The 18,679-nt window shown below is 38.6% G+C and overlaps 1 long non-coding RNA gene across 1 annotated transcript in view; it reads right to left on the bottom strand.

Moving 5' to 3' along the window:
• Positions 1-18,679, bottom strand: part of LOC114015101 (uncharacterized) — a 183,584-nt gene that overhangs the window by 84,057 nt on the left and 80,848 nt on the right. The gene's annotated exons all lie outside the window — the stretch shown is intronic.

Here is an 18,679-nt window from a genome sequence, read left to right as displayed (position 1 = left end):
ATACTAACCCTGCCTTGCAAACTCATCCCGCTTTGGGGCCTTTGGTAAACCGCACAAGCCAACGTTTTCACATGCCTGCAAGTAGTTGCACACTTAAATCCTTAAGATGAACTAGGTGCCCATGCTGGAAAATACTTGCCTTGTCTTGTACCATCAAGAACACTATTCACCCTTCTATGTTTTCTTAAATATTCTGACCTTTGCCTTTCTAGGAACACAGTTGTTTGGAAAACAGATTTATCACAACCCTACTTCAAGCCTGAAGTGGTTCCAGGGGCTCTCAGGATTAGTGCTGTCAGTAATATGTGGAGTCGTAAGCATGACCTTTGATTGCATTCATGTACCCAAACCCTCCATTGGAAACTCTTAATATTTGTGTTACTAATGTTTAGAGTCTGAACCATTTGAGAATACAAAAGCATGTAAAAATCTTCATTGCGTGTAAAATCTTCAGTGTAATATTCTTTTTTTAAAGCGGTAGATCTTTTCTTTCAACTTGAACCTTTTTTTCATTTTCATTTATTTTTGTAGTTTTTTAAAAATAATTTTAGTTAATTACTTCTTGCCAGAGAATAAAACAACTTAAATTTCCCCATCTCCCCCAAATGATTAAAAACTAAGAAAGCAATATTTTAACTATAAAACCACATGAGAATGTGAACTCAAGAAAATCAAAAAGGGTTTTATCAAAACGAGGTGATTTCAGGGCTTTACCAATATGTATGTATATTTGCTAAGATATTTCCGTTTAACCATTTCATTTTCAATAGTTACTTGGCTGAACTTTCAATTAAATATATATATATGGCGGGTTATTTACTAGTTAGTGGGAGCATGTGCTTTTTAAAAAACTGTTCTTTGCAAGGCAAGCAGCTGCCCAAGCTGAGCTTCCAAGACGCTTATTCTGGGAAGAAGAGCTGATGGTTAAAATGCAGAATGTCACAAAGAATAGGAAACAGAGATCAGGAGCTCCTGATTGGGATTCTAGGGAAAAATGATGAACAGAGCAAAAAATGTCTCTCTCCTTCATGTAAGTTCTTTGTTTTGGTCTTTTTCTTCACCTCATTTTCTGCTTCTCTTCCGTCTTTTTGCCTTAGTGTTTTCCTTTCTCACCCCTCTCCCAGCTCCGCTACCTGTCCTTAACCTATGCCTAATCTTTCTTTCTGTCTCCACCGCTTAATATACTGCCACTGAAATATCTGTCCAGAGCCACGACCTCGCTAGAGCTGATGGAAGAGAGGACACTGTGGGTAGCATTTCCCTCCTTGCTGAAGGAACTGTTTGCATATGTGGAAGGCCTGTTCAGGCCACGACAGTGTCCGTGTAATAACACCTACAGAGAGGCTCCTTGGAAAACCCATTTCCCAAGGGACAGAGGTATAACCTGGCTTCCAAAATAAAATGTGCTTATCCAGCAGCAGTTGGTAGTTCCAGCAGCTCCCTAATCTGTGACTCCCTCCAGCGGTTGGTTTACTGTAGTTTACAAAACCAGGTTTACAAACACATGTTTTTTGCATGAAGCTGGCCGTCGTAGGGGCTAGGCAAACAGTGCTGCCAGGAAAACACCAAATGGAAGCAGGAGACAAATAAAAGCAAAAAACTTCATTTTTGATATCTGGTGTCACAGAGGGCCAGGACTGAGCACCTTGCTTGCGGTGCTCCATTGAGCACAACCCCTTGGTCAGGTGCTGTGGGAGACAGGCCAGCCCAACATCCCTGTGCTGTTGCCAAAATCTCTTGCTGCTGCCCTCCATGAGGACGAGTCCCATGTCGTGGTTCTGCAGTTACTTTGCTTTTTTTCTACAGGTGGTGTTTATATTGTTGACCTGCACAGTCTGGCTGGTGAAAAATGGTGCAGAAAAGGAGAGAAGGATAATTTTTGAAGTGAGCACATGGCAAAAAAAATGAAGACATGACAAAAACCTTCCAGTTTCTATTTCTGACCCTATATAAACAAACGTGATTTTAGAGTAATTTTCAGAAAGTCAAGGTAATCTCAGGCCTAGAAAAATAATACAATTTAAAATTCATGAAGGTACCATCTTCCTATTTATAAAAGGTTAAATTCCCCTAAGCTACGAAAGAAAAACACCCTCTGAAGACCTGGGAAGGCAGTAAACACTGGTGGCAAGTGACAGGAATTGATCCTGCTTTTCTGGGCCTGTCATGTCTCTAAATTTTATTTCCACCATTTCTAGGGTACTCTGATAAGAGAGGCAGGGACAGGAAAAAGGATTGAGCTGAGGCAAGACTATGGCCCGAGGGCGATGGTACCTGGGTCTCTGACTTTTTCTCAATTAGTAGGTCTCCCTGCCTGACTGTGAGATGTGCATCTAACGGGGGACTTAGGCTGTTGCAAGGTATTGATTAGCCATAATGTGAAGTCAAATCTGAATAAAAAAGCATTGTGATCAAAAGCCTTTCATTGGAGACAGCATGCCCTCCAAGTCAAGGGTCTGCAGAATCTGATGAGCTCTGTTTCCTTTCTGTCTGAGAGAGATTTCCATGGTTTACTCATAAAGGGTCTCTTGATAGGAATGTCCAGTGGGCCCTCTGTCAAAAAACCTGATGTCTCAGGTTTGACAGGTGCTTGTTAGTTTTTCATCCCCGATCACTCAACATGCACACAAAACTAGAAGAGATGACGGCTAATAATGCTATGTTTCAAGTTGACTGCCTTGTCATTTTTGCTGGAAAATTCACTGATTCAATCACTAACATTAAATTGTCTGCATTAAAACAAAGCATAGCCAGCCATGAAATTTATCGGTTTTCTGACTGCTAGAACTTACACAGCTCAGGACAGTTCATTGAATTGCCTTGTTTGATAGGAACAGTTTATCCAGATCACATATAAAACAAAATAAACTGCTGTTCTATTAAAAATGATGACAACAACAACAAAAACCCTGCAGCAAATTGAGAGATCCACTGTAATTAATTTTGTCTTTTCCTGGAATTTAGCTTTCCTCTCACTAAAAGTATTTGTAAATGAGGAAATGATCCCCCACCCCTTTACTTGCATAAGTAACATTCTTTCAATGAGTGCCAGTCCACTACGAAGGCTCATGAACTTGGTTTTCTCCTACATTGTAGTTCCATCTCTTGTGAGCTGTGGTTGGTTTCTCTCAAAAGCTCAAGGGAGGGTGGAGGCTTATTTTTATGGACTATTCACATGAACAATTTACAAGCCAAGGGTTTAGGCCAACAGAAATGATATATTTTGGTAATAATATCTCTGGGCTTTATTATAATAAACTGCACTCTTTGTTTGTAGTTCACAATCTAAACCCCAGGGCAGAGCAGTAGCTGTGTGATGATGGTGGACTGTGGGACTCACTAGAGGTAACAAGTATTCCTATTCATACTGGTGGTGCGTGAGACCATTGGAAATGGAAAAAAAAAGACCAAAGTTTTTACTGAATAAAATTATGCATTTTTAGATATTCTTAGATATTTTTGAGTCAACTAGTGAAATGAATGTTTACACTGAGATCTTGTAAATGTAAGTGACTTCTATATTTGCCACATTCCTTGCTTCTAAGGAACTCTTCCTACTGAGGGGTTTATTAAGTCTCTGCACCTGCTCAGGCACCTACACAAACAAAAGGCTCTAGAAAAGTACTTCAAAATATATCTTGAAATTTCAGTTTAGTCCAGGCTTTTCAGAGACCCCATCAGCTAAATAAATAAATAAATAAATAAATATACACACAATGCTCACAACCATCACATTACTGTAGGACTAGTATACTCTAAGCTACAAGCCACCTATTTTCCCCCAAGGGAGGAAAGTGCTTGCAACCTATATTGAGAGCCACAGTGGAATGAATTTTCACTATTATTTCGCTGCTAGTTGGGGAAAAAAAACCCCAAAAGTCATCCTCCTTCCTCACCTTCCCCTTCCCGTAGCTCCCAGAGGTCTCACCCCAGCAGGCTGGGATTAGGGCTCAGTCCCTTTCTGTGCCAAAAGGGATTTTAGTAGTGCTTCCCCCTCCCACGGGCATACAAACTGGCAGTCTGTCCCCACGTGGATGCGTATGGGCACGGGCACTGCACAGCAGCTCAGGGCAGCCCCTGACCTGGGCGAGCACCGGGGCATCTCATGCTTCTTCTAGTGACTGGGAATTGATTTACCTGATAAGAAAGAACAGAAACAGAACAGCATCAGAAAATGCCAGAGAAGCTAAATTAATCAATCCAAACTGCACTGTCTGTGAAGTTGTTCCTGGCTCAGGTACTGAGCTGCAAAAGCCCAGCTAAAGGAGCATGGTTTTGGTAGCTTCAGTCACAGGTGTGCAGTCCTGGCAGACTTGTTCATGGTCAAATGCACACAGAGGGCAAAGAGGAGAGGGGGTGAGAACTGCTGGTACAGAGCTTGGGACAAGAGGGAACCTTAAAACCCATGCAACCAAAATGTGATTTGTGGTGTCTGGGTACAGAGGGACAGGAACACGAGAACCTTGCATGGTCCCAGGGTGAAAACCCTGTGAAGTATTGAGGACAAAGCCCTGTTACAAGCTGGTTTGCACTACTGTCTTCCAGCAGAGCCAGGCTGGATGAAAAGTCTTTCCTTCCCCCCGGTGATGTTTTCTGTTGCATGAAGCCTGAGTTTGGGGGGTCTTTTCCATCTATATAGCAACATATGGTAAAGGTGTGAGTTATTTCTCCAGGTCTTCAGCTCCCACTGCTCACAGCACTCTATTCCAGCCCTTCCCAGCACAGCTCAAGGTTGTGAAAGCATAATGGAGCCCAAAATATTTCTTGCTGTAAAGTATGCGTTGTGGTAAATGTCGACTATAGCAATAAGGCACTGAAGGCTGTGCATTAGCAAGCTATTAGTGCATGCTGAGAGTGCTCTGGTTGCCTTCTAATGCACACTCTGCAATGGCCATTACAGAGTATGACTCATTATTTTTACATTTATTTCACATTTTAAAAAATCCTTTTCAAAACACTTTTGCACAATTTCGGGAGATGTGTTTTTTCACAAGGAAAAAAAAATGGTCCCTATAAACAAGATGTGAAGAGAAAATGGTAGGCAGAGATAGTCTTTGGCACTTCTGAGTAAATTTCTGAGTAAATCTGAAAGTGACTGGTTCTTTCTTACCCTACTCTTTTCCTGTGGTTTTTTTACTATCATAGACTGATCTATCTCCTCTCAGAGTCATCCTTCTGCCTTTGCAGATTCAATTTATGATTGTTCAGCCATTTTATTTGATTAAAAATAGTACTTTGTTAGACACATGAAATTACGTTCCTATGTTTCAAACCAGAAAAAATGCAAAGTGTCCAAAAGTGTTCCATACGTTGATCCTGGAAAGCAATGTGTGCCTTCAGAAGGGTAAGATGTCACATGTTTTTCCTTGAGGTTCTCATATCTACCTATGTCCCATAATTGTCTTTGCTTATCTCCCATCCCCACAAAAATGTTGAAATTTTCGCTCATCTGCCTTTTCCCTATTGTGCATAGAATGCAACAGTGTGACAGCCATGCACAAAAGGTAGTATTGATGTAGGCAGGTTGTAATTACAACTGCTAAGCCTGCTAAGAAAAATAAGGTTATGATCAGTTAGGGTAGGATTAAGTCTGCTTAATCCTTAACATTAAACACCTGAGGTGTTTAAATTAGGACTATAATTGCTCTAGGCTGCCTTAGTAATGAAGTGAAGTTTAGATGCCTCCAAAATGTGTTTCATCCAAACGAAGGGTGAAATCATCCTCTTTTTACTGACAAGACTTTACATGACAACGCTTCTAATTTTGTCAGCTAAATGATACAGGTAATTCAACGTGGGATGAATCTGGGCCCTGTTTTTTCCCCAGCTCTGCTCCACTATTTAATGCTTAGGTATCTACAGTGTGAATGTGTGTTCTTAAAGCATCAGCTGTCTCCATAATACTGGAATGTCAAAATAATGGTGTATTTTACTGTTGATATCCAAGTAGCATGCTATGAGGCCTTTTGTGAAAATGCCCTGGAGAAAGGATGTTTAAAGAACAGATTGGAAAAAATATAGAAACTTATAAGGTATTTGGCAGGGGAGCATGTAAGGATCACAATTCTTTGCAAAACAATTGTGCATGTGAGTAGGAGAAGGTAGTACAGAAGTGCTGAAGCCAATTTTTGAAATATAAGATAGTTTAAATATATATGGAATCAGACACTCTGCTACTGAATAAAACTGACACTGAAGGAATATTCAATGTTATGTTACAGCCTCTGAAAACATAGCAAATGTCAGAAATTCCTCTTTTAAAGAGTCCTCACTCTTGTTCAATAACTTCAACTGTCAGAGCGTGGAGCTGTATCAAAAAGGGTTTCATACAATCAAAAGGTATGTTTCTTAGCAACTCTGTCAACAAATTTAAATTGCTGCATATCATGGCTGTTCCGTAATCATTTGCATGCAAGATTTGTAAACACAGATTTTTATTGTGCATCCTGTTGTCATGGCTGGTAGGGAGGCAAAAGGGGACAAATACTCCAGGGCACGGGCAATACAGGTGCCAAAGGAGAAGATGCAGTACTACAAAAAAGGTTCTGTGTAGCTCACTTGACCGAAATCTTGTCTAGTTCACTTTGCCCAAGTAGAAACCACAGAGGGAGCAAATCCAGTCATAGATGTAGATGTAGTGCTGCACTAGTCCACAAAGTCAAAAGACTGAATTTTCTTTTTGTGATAAAAACCACTGAGGATGAAGTTGGGACCTTGTTTACACAGTAATCCAGAGGCCCAGCTGCACTGCAAACAGACATGTGTACGCTAGCTTTAAATAAACTTGTTTAAAGTTTTATTATACCAATAACATTATAGCTGAGGTGATATGTGACTTGGTTGCTGGGCATTTGCCTGGGACTGGAGGAAGGCTTTTGCAGCCTGAACTCAAGGCTGTGCTGGTGCAACTGCTGTGCCAGGAGCTTCAAAGTTTTCAGAGATGTCTCGATGAACTCTAGTCACATGTACCTCAGGAATTCCAGGCTGACGTACCTTTGCCCTTTTTTTTGCTAGTGTCATTAAAGATTGCTGTTAGGAAGTAATGAATATAGTCCATTTTAATTTTTATGTCATTTCAATTGTATTTATTATTTGCTGAGTAGCTATAATGCGCATGGTATTAGGAGACACACTTTATTTAATGTAACGCATTTTAGATTCACTTTATATAATAGGCAAAGCATATATGTCTATATGTGCTCAGTAGGATATAATAGACTAAGAGGGTATGCACACTTTATATGTTTATGTTTTCAGATTTAATGAATTCATCTTATCCCACACATCTAATGGCTCATATACAAAATCTCAGCTCATTTCACATAATACCTCTGTTATAGGTTTAGTGTTATTTATTTGTATTGCAGTAACCCCAGAGGCTCCTGCTCTAAAAAAGCACTGTGAAAAACTGGAGCAAGATACAGCCTTGAAGAGAATTTGCAGTTTATAAAAATAAGAGCGAGGGAGCATAGGTACAAACTGGAAAAGTGACATACCCAGGTTCATAGTCCAGCCACAAAATGGACACAAGACAGGGTGTTGATTTCTTGTCTCTAACCAGTGGGTTAGGAAGCCCAGCTGGTGATCACCTGGAGTAGCCTATCTCCGAAATTCATACAGCCTTGTCCTGAGCCCTGGATCCACTTTACTAGGGACCCTGAAGTTCCCCTTGCTGCATCATTTTATGTCCAAAATGTCTGTCACATGACAAGAATGTTTGCTGGATGGTGGGGTAGGGTATGTCTACCTGCCCTGCCATGTGACTGGCAGGGAGATGGGTGTTTTGGGAATCTCCCAGCATATTTCCAGGTCCTTAGTGTAGGAGTCAGAGAGTGTGGGCCCAGAGCCTTTCCAGAAGATCCTATGTAGCTCAGCCCAGCCCATGCATTAGGCTGTATAATCTCTATATTTTGCTCTGTCCTTGATATGGCTTTACTCCTTCCTTGTTCTCCATTACCCCTGCTTTAGGATTCATATACCCACTGCCTGCAAAATGGATAACTCATGGTAGCACCAAAATAAACCAAACCCTAAAACTAAACAAAAAACACATCTGAAGCATGAAACAAACCTTAGAGAGGGGAGTCTGAAATTCTCCAGAAGCATCAAATTCAGACAGACATCAGTGTGCAAATTTATATTCTCCATAGGTATCACAAGTAAGAACCACCAGACTTGATATCCCGGGAAGAGATGATTGTGCCTGTGTCTAGCCTAGCCCTAAATGACCTCAGCTGGTAAGAAAACTTTTCCCCTGCACCTTGTTAAAGGATAAGAGAAATACAACAAGGCCCGCTACATGTTTTATCAGGTGACAGACTACAGGAAAATCTGAAAACAGAGATGTACAACAGATTGCAAAGTCCGTTTTTCTGGCTGCTGGAGGGTACAACAAAAGACTTAGTTCTACTAACCAGAAAAAAAGAACAAATTTAATTCAAATACACCAATCAAAACAAAAAAGATGATCCTTCCAAACAGTTGTTAGAGATGCTGTGAGAGAGCTGAGCAATAACCGTAGTTCGGTGCAGTTGTTTTTTAACACTAGTATCTAAATTTGACTCAGGTCACAAATGAAAATACTTTTGGTGCATCTTGCCTAATCCCCAGGAGCAGCCACACGGTTTGCAGCAGCAGACGGTCCCTTCTCAGAACATGTCTAAGTCAAGGTTCCAGCCCTGCCAGAGACTGACTCATACTGAGAAGGGATGAAAACCATCAAAACTCAGCATCTGACAGGCTCAGCCCAGAAGCAGCAAGAAGAGCTGGTCTTAAATGGAGGGTAAATGCAGAACTCTACCAGAAGCTTTAAAAAAATAGTCTTACTGTGAGTCCTTGTAGAAAGTGTTATAGGTGTTAAATTCTTGTCTTCAGAAGTACTTAAATATCTTCAGTTTTCCCTTAATAAAGTGAATATTTAAGTGCCCAGTCACAGATATTACAACTGTTCTGAATGAAAGTATCTCAAATGTTGTGATGACTTCCATGCCACTTACTGTCCTTTGTGGTAATCTACTGAAAATCACTTAACCTTATTCTTTGTTTTATGGCTTAACAGCCTAGAAAACAACAAAGCAACTGTGATTGTTGATTGCTATCTAATTATTATGTGGGGAATTTGTTAAGATGTACTTCAGGGAACAGGAATGGTTATGACACAATTCCCGTGACAGACATGCCACTATAATCCAGAAAGAAATAGTTGTCAAAGTGGGAGGACAAAACAGAGTGTGTGCTGCAGCTTAGGGTGTGCATGTGTGGGACTAGCTGTGCTGCTTCTCGGTAGCATCTCCAGAGTTTCAGTAAGGAATAGGTGTCCTATCAACATGGACAAATGTGTCTTGTTCCAGCAGAGTTAGCAGTGTTGGTTGATTTTCTGATGATGATTGATTTTCTGGTGATGCTTGTGAACCTCAGCGTTACAACATTGTTACAAATGCCCATCTTCTGGGTACAACAAGTAACAGAGCTTCTTCATAACTTTCTTTGGGAGCATACTGTCAGAGGCTCTTGAGAAGGAACTAGCCTTTAGCTGTTACAGGGCTGACATCCATAGATGCAGGTAATGCCTTTAAAAATAGATCTTCCAAATAGTGTCTGATATATTAATTGGTTTCTAGAGTCAGATATTCGCTTTAATACTACTGCTTTCTATATTGACAACTTCTGTCATCTGTTCATCTAAATTTTGGTGCAAGCCTTAAAACCACAGAAAGCTGAAATTTCTCATACTGTTACAGGGACTACCGGTGAAACCAGCATCTTACCTACTATTATTGTATTTATCAGTCTTGGCAGCCTTCCACCTATATGTCTGCCATTTCTTTGACTTTGTTGTGTATCCTCAGGCTGGGCACAGCCAGGGTATGGAAGTGCCATATCCACCAAGCTCCAAGCTGGACTCCCATCCTCAGGAGAATTGTGTTGCCCCAAAACTGATATTCACAGTACTGTTAGAGCTCATAATTTGTGCCACTCCTCATTCATTTCCTGTGTGGAAATCCAATGTGGATTCATATGCAAGAAATGGCCACTGTGATTATCTCCTCTGATCTTGTGTTTAACATGCACTGTAGGTTTCCTCTAAAATATTCCAGTCTGAAACAGACAAAAATCTCAGGGAAAAAAACCACCTCAGTATGAATTAAAAATTGCTAGTAATGAAAAATCGCTACCACCAGCCTTCAGAAATTGTTCCAGTGGTTAGTTTGCTCAGTATTAAAGATCTGTGTATTCTGGATCTGTTTTTTTTTCTCCAGGATTTTATTATTACTTGGTTAAAGGGCAGAAGAGCCTTCATTATCAGAATTCTTTTTTTCATATAAGATCTTATTGGCTGAGGTCACAGTAGACTGGGCATTCTTAAAAATAGGTTTAGCTCCATAACTCTTTCATTATAACAGATGCTTTACAACATTCTTGTTTTTTCCTAAAACGTCTTAATTTCCTTAAAAATATTTTTTAAGAGACATACAGAATTTCAGTATCAATATAAATACTTCTAAGTAAGTGTAAGCCATTTAAGCTCTTCAGCTGCTACTTGGGATCTCTTTATACAAACAACAGCCGTTGCCCTTTTGGTAAAGAATGGCACTGAAAACAGATTCCCTTACTTTGATATCTAAACCTTTTTCCAGAGTTACTGCTGCAAAGGATTTTCCTGTCTTATGATGTGACCTGTAGTCTATGTTTTCAAATACACTGTGTGCAGCTGTATCTGTTAACACCTATTCCTTGTTCGCATGAGTGCTTATTACTTGTTATTCCACAGGTCTTTAGCTGTCTTTGGTACAGTTCTTCTGCACCCGGCATGCGTGTTTGTGATAGTGCCTGCCTATGCAATCTGCTTACTGTCTTTCCACTAAGTTTCTTACAAAGTGTAAAACACTATGTCCAGGTGGTAATTACCTCATTTACTTCAGGAATTTGTTCCTTCTTTGCATCATCTTTCTTTTCAAAAGCTTCTTTTCTGTTGTAGAAGAAACCTGTGCAGCCCCACTTCTAAGGAAGGCTTTGATCAACAGAACTAAGATGACTTCCCTTGTCACGAGCAGCACCTTTTCCTCCCAGAAATGCAGTGTGCATACGCTGGAATGATTTCAGAACTGTCTTTGTACACTGTGAATCAAGACTCAGTCTGATAAACATGCAATTTTTCCAAACAGGGCAAACGTTTTCTTTAATTTCAAACTGGGCTCTTGTTTAGCCTTCAGTCTGGTGTGGGTCTCCACATAATTCTTTGTCAAGGCTCAAAATTTCTTTTTTTTCTTTAATGAGATTTTTTTCCACTTTAACTGCATTCTCTTTTTTCATCCTAACAAGTAGCAGAAAACTAGACTGCCTTTTTGTAGGTGCAGGCTGGGATCAAAATGCTAAAAAAGGCTTTGGCTCTGGAAATATGGCTATGAATTGTAAAGCTTCTGTTTCTGGTTCATTTTTAGCTGCAGTATGCTTGACTCATTCTGGAGTTACTGTCCTCTTGTGAAGACCAGATGTGTGGATCCTGATGTCTGTTACTTGAATCATCTGTATTTGCAATTGCAAGTGGCACAGAAACACCTCCTGTTTGAAGGCTTATCATTTCAAGCTTTCTTGGTTTCCCAGCTCAAGACAGAGTAACCCTGTACCATCTGTAATCCTCTGGCAGTGCGCCAGTAACTGCTGGCTGAAATAATTTCCAGCTTCACACTGCATTTGTCATGAAAATACAAGCCTCACTTAGGTGCCTTCTAATATGCAGCATTAAAAGACTATAACCAAGCCCTGGAACTTAAACCATGTTCCTGAAGCTGTTGTACTGAACATGGAGCTTGTTTTGCTAGCTGTCTCACATGAGGGGCAGGACTATTCCTGTTCTATGCCATCCATTTCTACTGGGCACTTGGGGTGGGATGCATCTCACTTAATTGACCCTGAGGACATCCACACCTCAAACTCTCATTTTTTTTTCTCTATTGGCTGTAGGTGGGCTTAATCTTTAATTGGCTTTTCTTACAGCGTTTTGCAATTTGTGATGGTGTTAGAAGATTTTAAATACCATTCATTAAGTATTTCTCTCTTTATTGTTACCTCACACAACACATATTCACTTATTTTGACAAATTATGCTTGTTATTTTGCTGAGATAAAGCCCCAATGAAGGAGTTTTGCTGAAGCGAGGAGCGTGTGGGTATAGGAAATCGTTAAACACATACCCCAACTCTGTCCTCCCTTCTCGCTGGGCTGCTGATCATATTCAGGAGACAATATGATTGAAATTTGCTACACTAACTGCAATGAGCACCTTGCCAGGACCAAGCATAACAGCAAGATAACAAAAATAATAATAAACTAGTAAGTGGGAATAAGAGCTTTTTACTTTTGTTGCTCTCATATAGTGACCTATGAACTTCCAGCTGCTTCTTTGTCCTTGCCATCATCCTTGCAATATGTTCCAGATCTCTTCTAGCAGGATGTTTCACACTGCCGAGCACTTTCCATTTTCAAACACAATAAATCCACTCTTTATTACTAAATAAATTAGAAAATTAAATACATCAGATGAAATGCTAAGTTAGACTGCTTCTCCTATGGTATCTGCCTTGGTGGAGCTGACATAAACTCTGTATTGACTTTATTAATGAATCCACCACCAGCCACAAATTTGTATGCAAACTGTCATGGGAACTCTGGCATTAGCCACATTTTCCTGCTTTTCATACAGTTAGGGCCTATGGCTGCTATCTACAATACTTGCAGGAAAATATAATTTTGTAGAAGCATCTGCTGCCCAGATGCTCCAATGTTTGAGCAGCAAGCCTCTGTCCCTTCCACGCAGCTCCAAACAAGCTTCTGTCAAAACTCAGTTGTAAATGCAAATTATAAAAAAGAAATGCAGCTATGAAGACATGCAACTTGGCCAATAACTTCATCAGGAAGCTATTTCACCCACACAATTTGTTGCAGGTTAGTACTGGATGCCTCTTGGATCAAGATGTCTTCAATGCCTTTGCCCTGTGTGGTAGAGCTTGTCTGCAGGGACCATCATAGGTCTTACTGTCTCCACTGCTTGACAGTGCTTTTGCCTTCCCTTTAGTGGGAAAGGTTTTTTTGCAGCTTAATACAAGCCCTCAGATGAGTAAAAAGGGGAAATATCCTACAGTGTACAAGGGGGATCTCACTGAAGGTTAGTTTGTACCACTGCTTCTAAGGGGGATTTACAGTTTGGACTAAAGTACGAACCGGACGGATTTGTCTCATGATTTTTCTGGCTGGCTTGTTTGTCTGACTTTATCTGGCAAGATTGTTTCTTACTTTAGAGTTTTTTCTGGAACAGTATCTGCACAGTGATTTGATGAAACAAATAGAATTAATGGTTTCTTTATTTCATCTGCATGTAATAATGAAAATAAATAATAATAACTGATATATCCTCCCTGAATGAGAAAAATAAATGTACATAAAACAAATGAGGAATGCCTGGCAAATTATCTTTACTCCCTGTATCACTGATGAAGACAAGCATATTGCTGTTATTTATCTGAAGTCTTTTAAGCTTTTCATCTAGTGATAAAACTCTGAGAGGTCTGTTTGTTATGAGGGGTATTAAACATCCAATTCTGATAATATCTGGAGCCACTGGTAATAGCTGTTGTCCACAGTAGATGCTGAACACAGGCATTTAACCCCCCCAAACCTTTCCTAATAGATGCTGTTAGTATGGGCTCTCATAGCCCTACAGTAATAATATTTTTCATAATTGACCCACTCTTAGCAACAGTGAAATAAAAAAATCCTCACAGTTACCTTAGCTGTCACTTACATTTACACATTAAACACTGCAAAATCATGCTTTTTTCGGCCAGATGGTGTTATCGAAAGGAAAGAAACATGAGAATCTCTGATATTCAAGAGTCTGCTGCCCATTTTCTTAATGTTCCTGAATGAATGTTTGAGCTTATTATACTAATAGAGGCCTGCCAAGTCTTTGGATTTATTGCTCTAAATCAGTGGAGTCATTGTCATTATTAGACCAGTTGCTAGTCAATACTAAAAAGCATTCATTAGCTGCAAATGACAGAAATGGTACTACTCTATAGATTTTTTTTTATTGTTGTCCAGAATGCATGCTTCCTTTTGAAGGGAATAATGAGAGAAGAATTAAATGAGAGGTCAGTAAGGATTTTACTGATAAGGAGAGCAATGTGGTAGGAATCCCTACATTACTGCAGAGTTTTTTTCTCATTTTCCTCATTTTTTGATATGCATAAGGACTCGAAGACAACAGGAGTATTAGCAGTGTCTGTGGGTAACTGGGGCATATGCCTTTAACAATAACCTGCACACTTCAATTTGAAGTGAGTTGACTTCAGTAAAAATGTGAGGATTAATTGCTTTGCCATACTCTTATTTTTTTGCTCTTGGATGGTCTATTTTATTTGGAGTCCAAGATCCACGAGTTACCCCTTAGTTCTGACATCCCTCAGGCTTAGGACCTTTTCTTGACTGTAGACATTTGTTCTGCTTTTGCGTGTTATGAATTTTGAAAATCCTGAGCCAGGCTCCTCAAAGGTACTGGGTTAGGTCTTCCACTTCTGTAGCCCCTGAATGGGAACTGGACACCTAAATCCTTTAGGTTCCTTTGAAAACCTCAACCCCAGTAGCTTCCTTTGTTTTCAATGGGAACTGCAGAGTAATAAGCCCCTATGAAAATCTTTCTGTTCATTTCAGCTTCTAACCAGGAGCTGAGTTCTTCGGAAATGCTGGCCAACAACTATTACATAAAGATGATATCTTGGGATGACAGGCACTTTGACAGTGCACAACAGTTAAATAAAACCCGCTGAATTCATGTTATATTTGGAGGTAAATGCATTCAAACTGATCTTCACCATTTAAAGACAGATGTTGCATTTTTCCACCCAGCAGCCTGACTGCTCTCCCTTTCTTTTTAGACTTAGTTCAAAACAATAAAATGTTCCAATGAACATTTCTTCCAGTGCAGCATTAATATGATGACACAATAACCAAAATAATTATAGTTCTGGAACATTATTTTCTTTTTAAGCAGTCTGAGTCTCTTAGAGAAGAGCCTGCTTAAACTGGATCTTCAAAGAGAAATGCATTGCCTCCAAAATAACAGTTGATATTAAAAACAAAAAAAACCCCAAGAACAACAACCTAAAGGGATCTAAGCTTATTAGTGAAACATTAAGTTTTAAAGATCTAGGCAATTTCCAGAGATCTTATAATTAACAAAGGAAACATTTGGAATGCATTGTGTTTTCGGATTGTTAAAACTGTCATCATTCTATTAGCAACTTTAAAAAGAAAAACATTAGAGAAAATTATTGCCTCCTTGGAAATTTTCTTCCCTTCTCTTAATTAATGTGGCATTAACCCCTGTTTTGATAAAAGGTTCTGCCTTGCTATTTTATGACTGACAAACAAGGACATTGTCCTGAAAATGTCTTCTTGTGCAGATGCTTAATCACAATTACCTGAGATATAGGATTTTCTTCCCTATAACTTGGAGACTAATCCATTGAGTGTCTCATTACATGAGCAATTTTTACTTATGCAGACAATGCTATTGACTACAGTGAGTGTAGGTCTGCAGACCAATCCTTAAAACAAAGCTTGGTTAAAAAAATAGTCATTTTAAAATATGGATATATGGTCAGCTTTGGATAACTGATTCTAACTGCATAAAGGAAAAGAAAAAGAATGAGGGAAAAATGCCTAGAACTCTTATTCAGCAAAAGCTCCTGTCTAAATAATTAAAGGAGATTGTGCCCAGTGTATAAATTTCTCTGTAAGACCCCTTTTTCCATGGAGAGTTGAAGTTTTGTTGAATCTTCTATTTCTAACTCTTAAGTCAATTTGTAGGAGGTGGTGTGTAAAAGCACTTTAGTAGGGAAAAGCAGCAATCTCAATGCATCAAAGTTAGGTGGTAGCGGGGTTATCACTCCGTGAAAATCACATAAACATTCCACATATGAAATATTATTCATCAGGGCAAAACCCTCCAAGGGTTTCAAAGATGACAATGGTGTCATGGAACCTTTTTTTGAAAAAGGAAAAATTTATTCCACTGCTAAGATTGATTCTGTCGCCATGTAGCAGGCAGTGTGACAAGGCAGGGAATGAACATAATTGCGAAGAGAATTAGCAAACCTTAAATATCTGCTGCTGCAATATCATTACCCATAAACTTGCCCTTTTTCCACCCTCTTTTCCCCAAAGACTGACATCCCATAACTGTAGTGAAAAAGAATGCATTCTTTCGAACAGCTAAATCAACAAGGTCTCACATGAGTAGTGTTGAGTGGTGTGGTTGACTGATTTCATGAAAAACTAATCAAGTATTCATCATTGAGATCAAACACTTCCCAAGTAATTATTATCAAAACCATCTGATAAGACCTGAGGAAGTGGCATTGCTGGTCTAATCAGAAGTAGGACAGAAATAGTTCTCTCAGCTTTTGTAATGTTCAGGTATGAAAGCACAAAAATGTAATCGTATTTTATAATTAAGAAAAAGAAAATTGTCATACTGTAGTCTATTATTTCAAATAAATCATAACAATTTTAGTTTTGCTGCTTATTTATAAGAAAACACATTTACAAATTGACTTCTTCATGTACAGGTAATTTAGGACATGGAACAGAGATGTCTTAGAAACAAAAGATGTAGTTTAAAGCTATTGCCGTTAAAAAAGAAAGGATTATATGACTGTAGTGACTAACAGAACTGGTAAGACTATATTTTAATTTTTTTTTCCTATAATGATGATTTCTTTTTATATCAAAATTAAAATAGAGAATATTTTTTAAAAAGCAAAATGGTATTTGTAATCTCAGAAATCTTCTATTTTTAATGCCTCTTTATTGATTAGAATTCTTGAAGGCAATTTATGAAATTTAGAAATTTTAAAGAATTTTACATGTATTTAAAGCTACCAAAATAGAAATTTCAATGCCATGGTCAATTCCCAGGAATTTATTTGTCTGGTCATTATTTTCAGGCAAGAGCCAAAATACATTTGAAATGGCACAATATATCCTACTGCCATTACCCTGGCTGATTTTTACAATATAGAGTTTCAGATAGATCATATTGAAAAAACCCCATCCTAATAGGCTATTTTGCTTTATAATGCCTGGCTAGAATCCCTATTGCTACTCTCATAAATCTTAATTTGCCCTAATTTTAATGGTTTTATTAGTTTTACTCAATATTATTTGATTTCTCAGAAAATATTTTTCCATGTAGATTACTGCATCATATCTGGGTGACAAAAATGTTTAGAAGATTGGCCCTTCCCCAGTCTCATTTCTTGGGTAAGGAACTTAAAACCAGTGTGAGGTAAATTTCACAGATTATTTTGCTAATATATGAGTTATTATGGGTGTGTGAAGGTGGCTGTGGTTTTTGGAAATTAATTGATGTGTAGAATGCCAACATTTTAAAATAACTTGCTAATATGTAAATAAAGGTATGAATAGAAATGACCTGTGCACCTTAAACCTAGGTCATCCTTTTAATGGGCTTTTTGATGGCTTATTTATACAGCATGACAGTAGTCATGTAAATAAGACTATTTACAGAGCAACTATTAAAAACGAATCAGGATGGAAGAATCTGGTCCAGCCTAAAAGCTAGTGTGTCCTATTGGGCAATTACATTATTCCTATACTGATTTTAAAATAATAGCTACAACAACAACAATCGGTTTCTAGGCAGACTGATCCATGGAAAAATGGTATGTATTCAGTAGTCAGAAAATCCTATTATATATATTGTTCTTAAACAGAGGTTTTGGGAATCTCTTTAGAAAATCCAGGCCTAAATGTGGTTCAATTTCAATTTAAAAAATATTTTTTAATAAATAAGACAAGCATCAATGAATCATTCACCTGAAAGATAAATCTTGCTAGCCTTACTGTTGGCATGAGGAATTTACACCCAGAAGATGCTCCAAATACAGGCCAGTATTTGTCTTGTAGAGCTGGCACAACCCTTGCTTACAGTCTGGTCCAATAAAAAAACGTATTCTGGTTTCAGTGCCTCACAAAAAAAGAACTGCTACTCTCTACAGTACTGTACAAAACAGATCTTTAGTTATCAAAACTATTTAAATAATATGTCGTTATTTTAAGAAACCAAAGTATTTTTTACTCCGTAGACTACCAGCTGTCTTGACTGTTATATATACCCTATAAATTCTGTTTCTATAGGTCAAGCCCTAGATGATTTTCAGCTTCAGATTTAAGCATCCCTTCACCTCTAAGAGCAAGAGCTGCTGTGTGTCTTGAATACTTTTTTTATTCCAAACACGCAGGTTAATATTTGTCTTTGAAATCATAAAGTACAGGTATAATGAGAAAATATTTTAAAAAGTGAAACAAGAACAGTAAGCCTGAATTCTCCAGACTTCATTCACAATGGCAGGCCTTTATTTGCAGACAGTTCATCAAGTTATTTGATGAGAAAAGTTTTGACTAGTCCTGAATACAGTAACAGGAAGTGACCCAATATTAGCTTCTTAAAATTGCTTATTGCATTCATAGCTGCACACTAAACATCTGTTGTGTTTAAGACTTCTGCCATTAATACACGAAAGATTGCAAATTATTATTTTCCTTTCCTAGGCCCATCTTTTTTAAACATTGTGTTTCCATTGAAGTTCTTTCTCCC

This window comes from Falco cherrug, chromosome 2 (genome assembly GCF_023634085.1).
Source record: "Falco cherrug isolate bFalChe1 chromosome 2, bFalChe1.pri, whole genome shotgun sequence".
Lineage (NCBI taxonomy): Eukaryota > Metazoa > Chordata > Aves > Falconiformes > Falconidae > Falco > Falco cherrug.
The sequence above is the reverse complement of the archived record's forward strand: the minus strand, read 5'-3'. Positions and strand labels throughout refer to the sequence as shown.